Source organism: Stegodyphus dumicola, chromosome 8, assembly GCF_044657685.1.
Source record: "Stegodyphus dumicola isolate Sdum_Otavi_A_Nest chromosome 8, ASM4465768v1".
NCBI classification, from domain to species: Eukaryota; Metazoa; Arthropoda; class Arachnida; order Araneae; family Eresidae; genus Stegodyphus; species Stegodyphus dumicola.
This window is the reverse complement of record NC_140775.1, coordinates 186,078,519-186,090,729: the sequence shown is the minus strand read 5'-3', so window position 1 is coordinate 186,090,729 and position 12,211 is coordinate 186,078,519. Positions and strand designations below refer to the sequence as shown.

The window sequence follows — 12,211 nt, the reverse complement described above, 5'->3', positions numbered from 1 at the left end:
CCCGGATAATTGGTTGGCCTAAATAGTTTACATTATGATTAGCAACTGTTAATAAGAACATTAAAGGCTTTTGTCAGCGGAAGAGACCCATTCAGCGTTATAATTGTTGCTCTGAGTAATAATTTTCGTATTTCAGAGTAATTAACTTAACGGAATTTAATTTTTCGGAATATCATTTACTTTCACATTAACTCATAAACTTAAAATTCTTTAAATTTAACTTTTCTGTTCGGATATTAAACAATGCTTTCTGTCAAGGTTAAACTTATTAATTTGTTAAAGAGAAAAACATTTTGGAAATTTCAAATTTTTTTAGCAATAGCAATCACATCTAAAATTAGGCATTAGTGATACATACATACGTTCGGCTGGAGCTCTGGAAAGTGCCGGTTTTTACTTCTTTGTACGAAATAAAAAGGAAGTATTGTAATCGCGAAAAGTTTCAGGCAACATATTTCAAAGAAAATATCCATTTTGACCGCTATCGAATGCAGTTTAACGATGTTTTTGCGTGATATCTTTGCGTAAGGACAGAATGAAAGACACCTTTCCTCCAAAACAATTATAAAGCTGCTTTAAAATTAATTCTAAAAAGAATTTTTCGCGGCGTCTGTACGAACGTATGTACGTACGTATCTCCCATAACTCAAAAACGAGCAGCCTCAGAACGTTACCATTTTCTATATACGACTGCTATAACATGTAGATGTGCACCTCGTACTTTGGTTGCAATCGGCCGCGCGAAACTTATATAAATATATTTATATATATATCCACTCAGTTACCGGCTCAGTGATCTCGGTTTCTTTACTCTTATATGTTTGTGAATTGTACATTTTTTGCTTTAAAAATGATTGGATTATGTTGTTCTTATCTTCTGGTTAATGTTTTTATGCCTTTAGTAAATTTGTATGCAATATGTTATGCGAGATACGTACGAGATACGTTATGCGAGATACGTACGTACGTATCTCGCATAACTCAAAAACGAGTAGCCTCAGAACGTTGAAATTTTGTATATAGGACTGCTATAACATGTACATGTGCACCTCGTATTTTGGTTGCAATCGGCCGCACCAAACGTATATAAATATATTTATACATATACCCATCTATTACCCGGCTCAGTGATCTCAGTATCTTTACACTTATGTATTTGTAAATTGTACATTTTTTGCTTTAAAAATGATTGAATTATGTTGTTTTTATGTTCCGGTTAAGGTTTTTATGCCTTTCGTAATTCTGGAAGTAATATTTGTACAATTATCAACAATTTAAAACCTGTTTAAGTGCGATTATGTTTTAAGAAACATGGCGGACATATTTGTTTACCTTTGAACCAGCAGAATTGTAGATTTGTTGCCAATCTAGAGAGACTAAGCTTCGCAACACAAAAATAACGCCTTCATTTATAATTGCAAATTAAATCATGCTTAATCCTATCTGGATTTTTTTCGAGGAAATAAGTGTTTAAGATTTACTTCGTAATTTTTAATGCAGATATTTTGAGTTTTTATGTATTTTTGCCCTGTCGCGAAGTGAGAGCTGAATTAATTGAATGAGAAATACTAAATCGTCTGTGAAAAACCGTTTCTTTTCTGTTTTGTTTGCTTCATTTCTTTCATACATCTCTTTAGCTTTATTATAGTATTTGAATAGAACATGTGCAACGATAATTCTTCAAATGATATAAATTTTGTGCATTCAGAGTGTCCTTAAAGTAAACAAATATAGTGAATTTTAAAGAGTGCATTTATTCTATTGTGGTTTATGCGCTGTCGACGTATATTTAATTCAATCCAATCAATTTAAATGAAATTCAAGAAAAAATGCGTATAATTTAATATTCCGTACAAGGAAGTCATGTGGTGTACACATCAGATTTTTTTCACAATGTGAGCAACGCATATACATTTATGCAGATTTTTCACCATTTAATTTCTTTAAATATAGTACAAGGCTCTACGCAAAAATAACGGAAAGTTAAAATAAGCAATTTTGATTGAAAATTAAACACGTTAAGCAAAATAAGAAAATTAAAGATAAAATACATTATGTTAAGTTATAGGAAATGTAAATATTTTTGCATAATAAAATTCGCTTTAATTTAAATACTTCGAGGATCTAATAGTGAAGCACTGAATATGAACATTAAAAAGGCGTTTTAAGTATTTTAATTAATTCCTTGCCAAAGTAGCGATTATTTGACATCTGCCTTAGATGATTGATCATCAATTGATCATTCTGAGTGCTGTATAATTTATAAATTGAACAGTTGAAATGTAGTTACTTTGAGAATTAATATCTTCCTTTCCTCCCTCCTAATAAAGAACTTAGTGTCTATGTGCTTATTACAATATTAATGCGATTTAAATTATGATTTCAAATACATTTTCTTAGACAAAAAATATCGAATCAGAAATATTGTTAAAAGGATGCAAATTTATTCTTTCGCCTACTTCATTCTTCAGAAATCCAAACGTTCTTATTATTACGCTGCTTTCCATAAATCAACAAAGACTTATTCAAGAAGACTGCCTTCAGAAAGAAATTAGGGAGTGTAATAAATTTTTATTCTCATCCAAATGTAAGATTATTTCTTAAGGAATACATTTAAACTGCATTTTACATAACAATATTTATTTAATGTCAAAAGAACTGACTGTTAGGAAAGAAGAGAAAATAAGAATGATTAAACAATGGTATTTCATATTCAGTATATAAACAATCATTTTAATCCAATTAAATACAGACAAACTCCGCCACAGTGAATCCCTTTTATAACGAACCCCCCCGGATATAACGGACTGTTTAGTCTCCTTTAATTTTCTATAGACTTAATGGTATTTTATACAGCTATATTGAGCTTGAACCGTTTTTTTTTTTATTTCCTTGTATGAAGTAAAAAGTAAGTATTGTAATCGCGAAAAGTTTCAGGCAGCATACTTCAACGAAAATATCGATTTTGACCGCTTTCGAATGCAATTTAACGATGTTTTTGCGTGATATCTGTACGTAAGGACAGAATAAAAGACTTTTTTCCTCCAAAACAATTATAAAGCTGCTTTAAAATGAATTCTGAAGAGAATTTTTCGTGGCGTCTGTACGAACGTATGTGCGTACATACGTACGTATCTCGCATAACTCAAAAACGAGTACGCTTAGAACGTTGAAATTTTGTACATAGGACTAGTATAACATGTAGATGTGCACTTCGTATTTTGATTGCAATCGGCCGCGTCAAATGTATATAAATATATTTATATATATATATATATATCCAATCTGTTACGCGGCTCAGTGATCTCAGTTTCTTTACCCTTATATGTTTGTAAATTGTAAATTTTTTGCTTTAAAAATGATTAAATTATGTTGTTCTTATGTTCCGGTTAAGGTTTGCATGCCTTTAGTAAATCTGTATGCAATATGTTTAGAATTATCTACAATTTAAAACAATTTAAAGTGCCGCCAAGCCTAATATTTTTTTTTTTGATGGCGGCCATTTCTTGTTTACATTTGAAGCAGCAGAGTAGTGGATTTGTTGCCAATCTAGAGAAACGTAGCTTCGCAACAACAAAAATAACTCCTTCATTTATTATTGCGAATTAAATCATGCTTAATCCTTTCTGGAATTTTTTCCAGGGAATAAGTATTTAAGATTTACTTCGTAATTTTTAATACAGATATTTTGAATTTTTATGTATGTTTGCCTTGTCGCGAAGTGAGAACTGAATTAATTGAATGAGAAATACTCAATCGTCTGTGAAAAACTGTTTCTTTTTTTGGTTTGTTTGCTTAATTTCTTTTATACATCGTTCTAGCTTTATTATAGTACTTGAATAGAACATGTGGCAACGGTTATATAAGTCTTTAAATGATATAAATTTTGTGCATTGTGAGTTATAATATGAACGAAATATAAGACTGTTAAGTGAATCTAGCACCAGAGTGTCGCTGTGGTAAACAAATACTAATGTGAATTTTAAAGAATGCATTTATTCTGTTGTGTTTATGCTCTGTCGGTGAAGTAGATCAATCCAGTAAGTTTAAACGAAATGCAGGAAATAATGCGTATAATTTAATATTCCGTACAAGGAAGTCATGTGGTGTACACATCAGATTTCTTAATCAAACCCTGCGAGCCTGGCTTATAACGAACTTCTGGATAAAAAGAACGAATTTATGGGTCTGATTCAATTTTCTGTCGACTTAGCGTTCTTTTATACAGCTGTAACGAACGTCTGAATATATAAGAATCGGATATAACGAACCTTCTAACAATCATTTCATAAAACCAGCTATATCGAACCCGGCTTATTACGAACGAAATTGTCGGCCTCGTTGAGATTCCTGCAGGCTTAATAGTTTATAGTGCTGAAGAAAACTTCTAAATTTATAAATATCTTATATATTGAATTTACTGGACAATCATTTAAGCTCTTAAATGCAGTGAAACCCCGATATAACGAAACCGGCTGAAAACGACCGCAGTATAAAACGAACGGACATTTTGGTCTCGTTAAATTTCCTGTATACTTAATGTTATTCTATACGTTTATAGAAAACTTCTAAATGTACGAAAGTCGCATATAACAAACTTTATAGATATTCAGACGGTAGTCTTTTTATATTTTTCAAGCAAGTTTCCAGAATTTCTGAAATTTTCACCTGAAAAAATAATAATCGTTATATTCATAGTATTTATAGCATTAGAATAACGAAAAATACTCTTCTGTTACTGTTTTCTACTTTGTTGTACGAAGTAAAGGAAGAATTGTAATAGCGAAAACTTTCGGCATCATACTTCAACGAAAATATCCACTTTGACCGCTTTCGGGTATATTTGGACATTGTTTCTTCCTGACATCTGTAGGTACGGACAAAACAAAGGACTTTTTTTGCCAAAACGGATTATCAAGTGGATTCAGAAGTGATTTTTTTGTTACATACCTATGTTCGTATCTCGCATACGTCAAAAACGAGCAGCCTTAGAACATTGCAATTTTGTGTATGCGACTGCCGTATTATGTAGTTGTGCACCTCCTATTTTGGTTACACGCTGCCGCACCAAACCTAGTATATATATATATACCCACTCTGTTACCGTGCTGGGTAACCCAAGGTTTTTTATGATTATAAAACAAACGGACATTTTAGTCTCGTTAAATTTCCTGTATACTTAATGTTATTCTATACGTTTATAGAAAACTTCTAAATGTACGAAAATCGCATATAACAAACCTTTTTTAACGAAGGTTCGTTTCCCAGGTTTTTTATGATTATATGTCGGTGAATTGTACATTTTGTGCTTTAAAAGTGGTTGAATTTTGTTATTTTTATGTTCCGGTGAATGTGCCATGCCTTTAGTTCAGTGGTTCTCAACCATTTGACTAACTCGTACCATCTAAACAAAAATTATTGGAAAACTTTAGTACTACCCCAACATTTTACAATGATTATTTTTCAGTTTCTCAATACAAATATTAAAAACAAATATTTTGTCATTTGCAGAACCTATTGGCTACATTAAATTTACGCACATAAAAAATATTAAATTAAAAATAGGTCGAAATTTGGGCCTGCTTAAGAGAGATCAATTTCTTTATGTCTAGTGTTAGTTCACTTAACTTTAACCGTAAATTCCGATCTAATTTTAACTTTTTCTGTACTTTTTTTAAAAATAAAACTGGAAGAAAATACTTGTTCACATAAATAGGTTGTGCAAAAAGGCAATAAAAATTTAACAGCTTTATATGAAATGTTTTTAAATACTCTATTTCCGACAAAAGTTAATAAGAGTGTTATTTTTGGAATCTTCAGTCAGAGTTTGATCACAGGAAATTTCTATATGTTTTTCCTTCTTTTCACGAGATTTTTGAATTTAACATTTAAAAATACTTTGCTTCTTTGCGTACCACCTGCTCAGAATCGCTGCTTTAGTTAATCTTCATGCAATAGTTGTAGATTCATCAACAGTTTAACCCTTTGCTAGACACTGTGTCCGGTTTGGACACACCTAAAAATTTCCTTCTGTGCGCACAGAAAAATTGAATGAAAAAAGATTTATAGGTTACTCTGAACTTTCTTATTTTATAGTAGATGGCAACTTAACACACACTAGTCCATATATTTCAGCCATGTTTAGATTTTTAACACCCTCATTTTTCAAAGAAATCTTCCAGATTTTTTTAGGGCATAAAAGGAATTGTTTGTAAAGAAATTTCTATGTTGGTTTTTTGACCGTATGCTAATCTCCTTATTCTATATTAGTTTTAAATTTTTACCTTGAAATCTTGCCTAAAATCAAACGGTGAACCTTAGATATGCCCAGACCGGGCTCACCGATCATCTAGGGCAATTGAGAGTCTGTATTCTTTGTTTCTCCGCATCTCATCGGTCAGTTCATTGACAACAATGCTCGTTTCAGCACTCTTTTCGAAGCTCTATTCAATCAGTGTGCCCAGTGGGCACACCCACAGAATTAAAACGATAAGTGCTATCATCATAAAATTTTAATTGTGTACTCCTTTAGGCCTAATTAGACTGCCTACCTTTTTTTTTTTTTTTTAATCAAAGTTCCAACTTTAAAAGGTAGCGTTCCGGAAAGGGCTAAGAATTTAAGTGTTACTAAGCCTAAAAGGGGCCGCCGTTTGTTTACATTTGACACAGTTAGCAGAATAGTAAATTAAGTCAGTTTGTGCCCCAGCTTCAGTTTCGTTTCGTCGAGTGGAACCAAAAGTAAACTTTCACTTTTGCGTACCGAAAAATCTCCCTGCCTGCTAGCCAAATTGCTGGTTTTTGCGTAGAAACTCTGTAATTCTTCGTTTTCTTCATAGGCTTTCTTTATTTTACTTTGAAATATTGGAATTTCAGTAATAGTATTCCACTTTCATTTTTCTGATTACATACAGAGATATATGTATAGAGTTATAAAATAAAACTTATACTATCCTGGAAAATGGGAAACAATCTCTTATCGGAATATATTAATGAGTCTGTTTGAACCATTAAACTATGTATAACTAATCTGCGGATTGTCAAGAATGTTTTAAAAATATGTTGCTTATTTTAAAGAAATATTTGATTAATATCTTGCTTTAATTGCTTAATGTTACGCTAATTGTTTTCTTTATCAATGTATTTTGCTAAAATAGCTTTTTTAACTTTAGAGGGTTTAGTATATCATTTTCATAGCATTTTTTTAATTTTATAAAATTAAATTTTGAATCTTAACTGCTTAAAGTTGGATTTGATTATTTTAATCGTAATTGTTGTTATACAAATATATATATATATGTAATAATAAAATTCCATAGTCAAGAATACACTTAAAATTCTAACTGTATGTTCTTTTCATTTTTAATGGCGACGGTGTCTTATTTGAAAGTACGTGGAATTAAATTCACAGCCCCGTAGTCAATTTTTTTTCCCGCCTTTTCTACACGTACAGTTATAGAATGTTCTGGAGACTTTTAAAGCGAACTGGATTTGGCTGACGAGGCTGACGTCATTTCTTGGAAGCTCCGCCTTTCCAGAGGCTATAAAAGGACTCGCAAAAGGAATATCGGAGCTTTTTCTTTAATGTCACGATGCAGTAAACTTCATACAAAAAGTTATAAGTAATTCTTTTTTATTTACTCCGGATATCTGATTTTGTAACTGCTATTTTCTCCTGAAATATAATAAATGGATCCTGTATTTTAAAACTTATCGTCTGATAATTTAACCTACGACAAAAGCTGGTACATCACAAGGATATATATATATATTTGGTTTCGACGATTGCAATAAAAAAGGGAGGTGCACAACTAAATGTGATAGCAATACTATGTATGAAATTTCGAAGTTCTATGGCTAATCGCTTTTGAGTTATATGAGATACGTACAGACGTACGTACGGACAAACGTCACAAAAAATCCATTTTGCAATTACGTGAGTGAATAAAGAGCCATTTATTTTGTCTGTATGTACAAATGTCGCGCAAGAAATAGACGAAATAGATTCGGGAACGATCAAAATGGATACTTACTTTGAAATATGATACCAAAAGTTTCTCAGGACTGCAGAATATCTTTCATTTCGTACAAGGAAGGATAAAAAGTCAGTAGCTGCTGAATGCATTCAAAAAAAATCATAAATACCTCTTTTATGAAATGAAATAATTTGTATTTGATTATCGCACAGCACGCTAGAGTTATCCTCCTGAGAACATGTATGCCTTTATTGAAGGTTTTCTAAGGGAAACTGGCTCGCATTTGTCACATATGAAAAAGCCCAGATACCTTCCATGAATAAACCCTTCGCATGGATTTGGACCCAGGTCAAACTACCAGCGTTTAGCGGTCTAATCCGCTTAGCAAGTGGTAGGACTAAAACGAAACGAATTTGTAATCTTAAATGAATTTTTTTTAATCAAAGAGCATTTGTTTATACTGTATGTCCGATTACGTCTAAGAATCTTACAATATGTTATTGTCTTAAAATTATAATTGTATATAATTTTCTAGTAGGTTTTAAATTTTAAATGAATTTAAAAATAAAATTTTAAATTTTGTTCATTTTTAAATTTAAAATTTTTTAAAATTTTAATTGTATTTAAAAATAAAAGGCTAAGTTGCGAAGTATGTAGTAAGTTAGGCATGCGAATACATGCCTTTAATACTGATGCCAAAATTTCTTATTTTCTATAAAACAATCTCTTTAAAGTTTGAATCCTAGAAAATATTTTTTTAGAATAACAGATGTTGTGTTCTTGCTCTCGTGACAGTCGTTGAAATTCAGCAAAAAAATTGTATTCATTCCATACTGACACGAAACAGACAAACAGTGCATACGAAAAAATATGTTAAAAAAAACAGGAACTTCAAACAGTTTCATTTCTTTATTTGTTGGTGTAATTTTTGAACAGATTTCAAAAATATGTTCTACGAATGATTGAAGCAAAAAGATTTTGAAAGGAGGTGTCCTTTTCCTCTGTGCATCACTTTTTCTACTCTTTACATCCTCTTAAGAGAATCTTTTGAAAAAACCTTATTTGTTTTTTTTTTTTTTTTTTTTTTTTTTTTTTTGGAAAGTGAAGGAATATTTCTATTCAAAGAGAAGAATTTTATCTTCCGCAGTGGAACTTCTCCAGCAAAATATTATATTACTGCTTTTGACCATTAAATTTCAGCGCAAATTGAGTGGTAGACACTAGATAGAAGAAAATGCTTTCTAAGGAATATATTTAAAGGATCTTGTTTCTAGGTCTAGAATGAAAGGTCTTCGAATATAGTCATGCTTTCAGCGCAGTTAAGGGGACTCATACACCTTAAACCCCTCATGATCTTCGAATATGTGACTATTGCAAGAATTGGGATATTTTATTTATTTTAAAAGCAATTACTTCCAACTTTTTACAGCTGACTTCATAATATAGCTGCTTTGGAAACTAGTGACCAGAAAGTTTGTGTTGCCACACATATTTTTGTAATTTAATCCGCTTTGTGACAAGATTTTTCTTCATGTTTCCACCTTGCGCGCATGATATTTTTAAAATGGCTCATAGTACATACTTGAGATTAGACGGAATTCTTTATATGGGCACTATTTTCTAACTGAACCAAAAATCTGATGAATATTTTAATATTAAAAAATTTTATGCACGAAAACATTACAGATTTTTTAATAAAATGCATTTTATAAACTCAACTACGAATAAAACAAAAATTTAACATTAACCTTTTTGAATTTTAGGTTCACAGTAGTTTCCAAATGTTATAAAACCTATATATTAAATATGGAATTAAATTATGCAAGATAATATTTTAAACTATGCGCCCAAGTTGGAAACAGGACGAAAAATGTTGTCACAAAGCGGATTAAATTATAAAAATATTTGTGGCAACACAAACTTTCTGATAACTATTTCAGAAAGCAGCTATATTATGTAGTCAGCTGTAAAAAGTTGGAAGTAGCTGCTTTTAAAATAAATAAGTTATCCCAATTCTTGCAACAGTCACGTATTCGAACATCTTATGGGTCTTAAGGTGTATGAGTGCCCTTAAACAATTTTAGACTCGGGTGGTTTAAGAGCTGAAGCAAATGTTCTTGTCAAGAGAATTTATAAAAGGAAGATAATATTATAACGGGTTTTTGACGAAAGCTACAGGTTCCATTAGAGTTTTTGTAAAAACTGGCATGAAAAAATCTACTGTGCGTTAAGCGGATTTCTAGCCGCAAGATCTTTCACTCGCCAACTATAAGTGCCAATTCTTATACTGCGAGTGCGTTCATACGAAGAAAGCGATAGTTTCCTTTGGGTGCCTTAGGCTGCGTTTAGACGGCGGCATAAAGGGCATAAAATACGGGAATTCCGTTCACACTTCCGAGAACGGGGTGTAAGCCGTGGCCAATGAGAGAAGCTAAATTTGCGCATGCGTGGATGCGCACGCGTGGATGCGTGGATGCGCTGTTCTCCTGCTCGATTGGTTTCTCTCGTTCGCTCTGCTTGTTTCGCAACAGCGAAATCTTCTGTAGAACGCCCCCTCGTTTTAGCTTCGCTCTGATTGGTCGACGCTTATCCCAAAGTCGGCGTAAAGTTGAAAACTTTGAACTCTTGCCACGAACTCTAAACCAGATTTTGTGACGTAGCACAGACTGGTTGCCTTGGCAACGGAGCTCGGCTTTAACCAATTATGCCTTTTACGCCTCCGTCTGACGGTGGTATAGATGTCATAACTGGTTTAAGCTAAGCTTCATTGCTAGGTAACTAGACCTTACTACCTCACAAAAATTAGTTTGGACGTTTCGGCATACATTTCGAAATTTTCAACCTTATGCGAACTTGGTATAAGAGTCGACCAGTCAGAGCGAACGCGCGAAACCTATTGAGCGGAATAGCTGTAAACACGTCCACGCATTTGCAAAGTTAGCTTCTCTGATTGAGTACGACTTAGAATTTGTTTCGCAGGTGTGAACTTGAGTACGACTTTGTTTCTCAGGTGTGAACGGAACTCCCACTTTATATGCCTTATGACTAAGCCTGTATGACATTTATACCACCGTTTGAACGGAGCCTTAGACTGTGTTCTGACGGCGATTTAAATGTTACAGATACATTGTCACAAGGAATAAAATGCGGGAATTCCGTTCACGCCTGCGACACAGGGTCTAAGCAGCATCCACTTAGAGAGGCTAAATTTGCGCATGCGTGGATGTGTCTAGAGCTTTCCCGCTCAGTGTTTGCATTCAGGTTTCGTGCCTTCGCTCTGATTAGTCGACGCTTATCCCAAGTAGGCATAAAGTTGAAAACTTTGAACTTTATGCCAAAACCCTTAACACATTGAGTGCCACGCGTATTTCTTAGGCAATCCGTTCAGGCCACGCGCGCCACTTAAAAGCGCTGGTATTGTAGGGTCAGAGTAATGGCCAGAAAATAGACTAAGAGAGTTGTCACATTTTGTATTAGCAGTAATGAAGAACCGTTTTTGTATTTACCATGTTTCAATGAAATCCATTAGTCCTGTAATGAATCAGAATTCAATTTTAAATAAATTTTCTGTAATTCCATAAAAGTGTAAATTTTATAGTTATATATCATGATACACGCTGTCAGACAGCGGCGGTCGGCGCGTCCTAAACGAAAAGTCTAGTGTCGGCCACAGATGGCTGACTGACGCGACCTAAACGGAACGTCTAGTGTCAGCCACAGATGCCTGACGTGGCGCTCAACGTGTGAAACCAGGTTTTGTGACATAGCACAGACTGATCACTAGCAATTCAACAGCAAATTTTTAAACATTACTGTAAAAAATATCTTCTCTTCTAATTATAATAAATAATGAGATAATGCATGGATGAATTGTTAATTATATGATAACTATGCATTTATAAAAAGTGTTTAATAATAAACTATAAATAATATTTTTAAATATCGATGTATTGTTTTTTAAAAGATTTACAAGTCTTAAGCTTGCATTCTGTTATGCTAAATATATTCGCTTCATCTTAAATCTTCTGAAGTTTGAATAGATAAAAGCGGATTTATAAAGGTAAATTATCTATTTGCCCTCTATCAGCAAACCTTCCCTGAAAATAACCGCAGAAACTAAGGCAATCCACCTTTGCAATTTTCTGAACTTCCTAAATGTAAGCAAACATCGTGCACTGCCGTTGGCGTTCCTCAGAAAACCATTCTAACTTCCCTACTCCCCGATGAAAATAATAGAA

At 32.9% G+C, this 12,211-nt stretch overlaps 1 protein-coding gene across 2 annotated transcripts in view; it reads right to left on the bottom strand.

Annotated features, from left to right (window-relative positions):
• The window catches only part of LOC118189362 (sodium/potassium-transporting ATPase subunit beta-like), a 508,361-nt gene that overhangs the window by 333,517 nt on the left and 162,633 nt on the right, over positions 1 to 12,211 (bottom strand). The window lies entirely within an intron of this gene.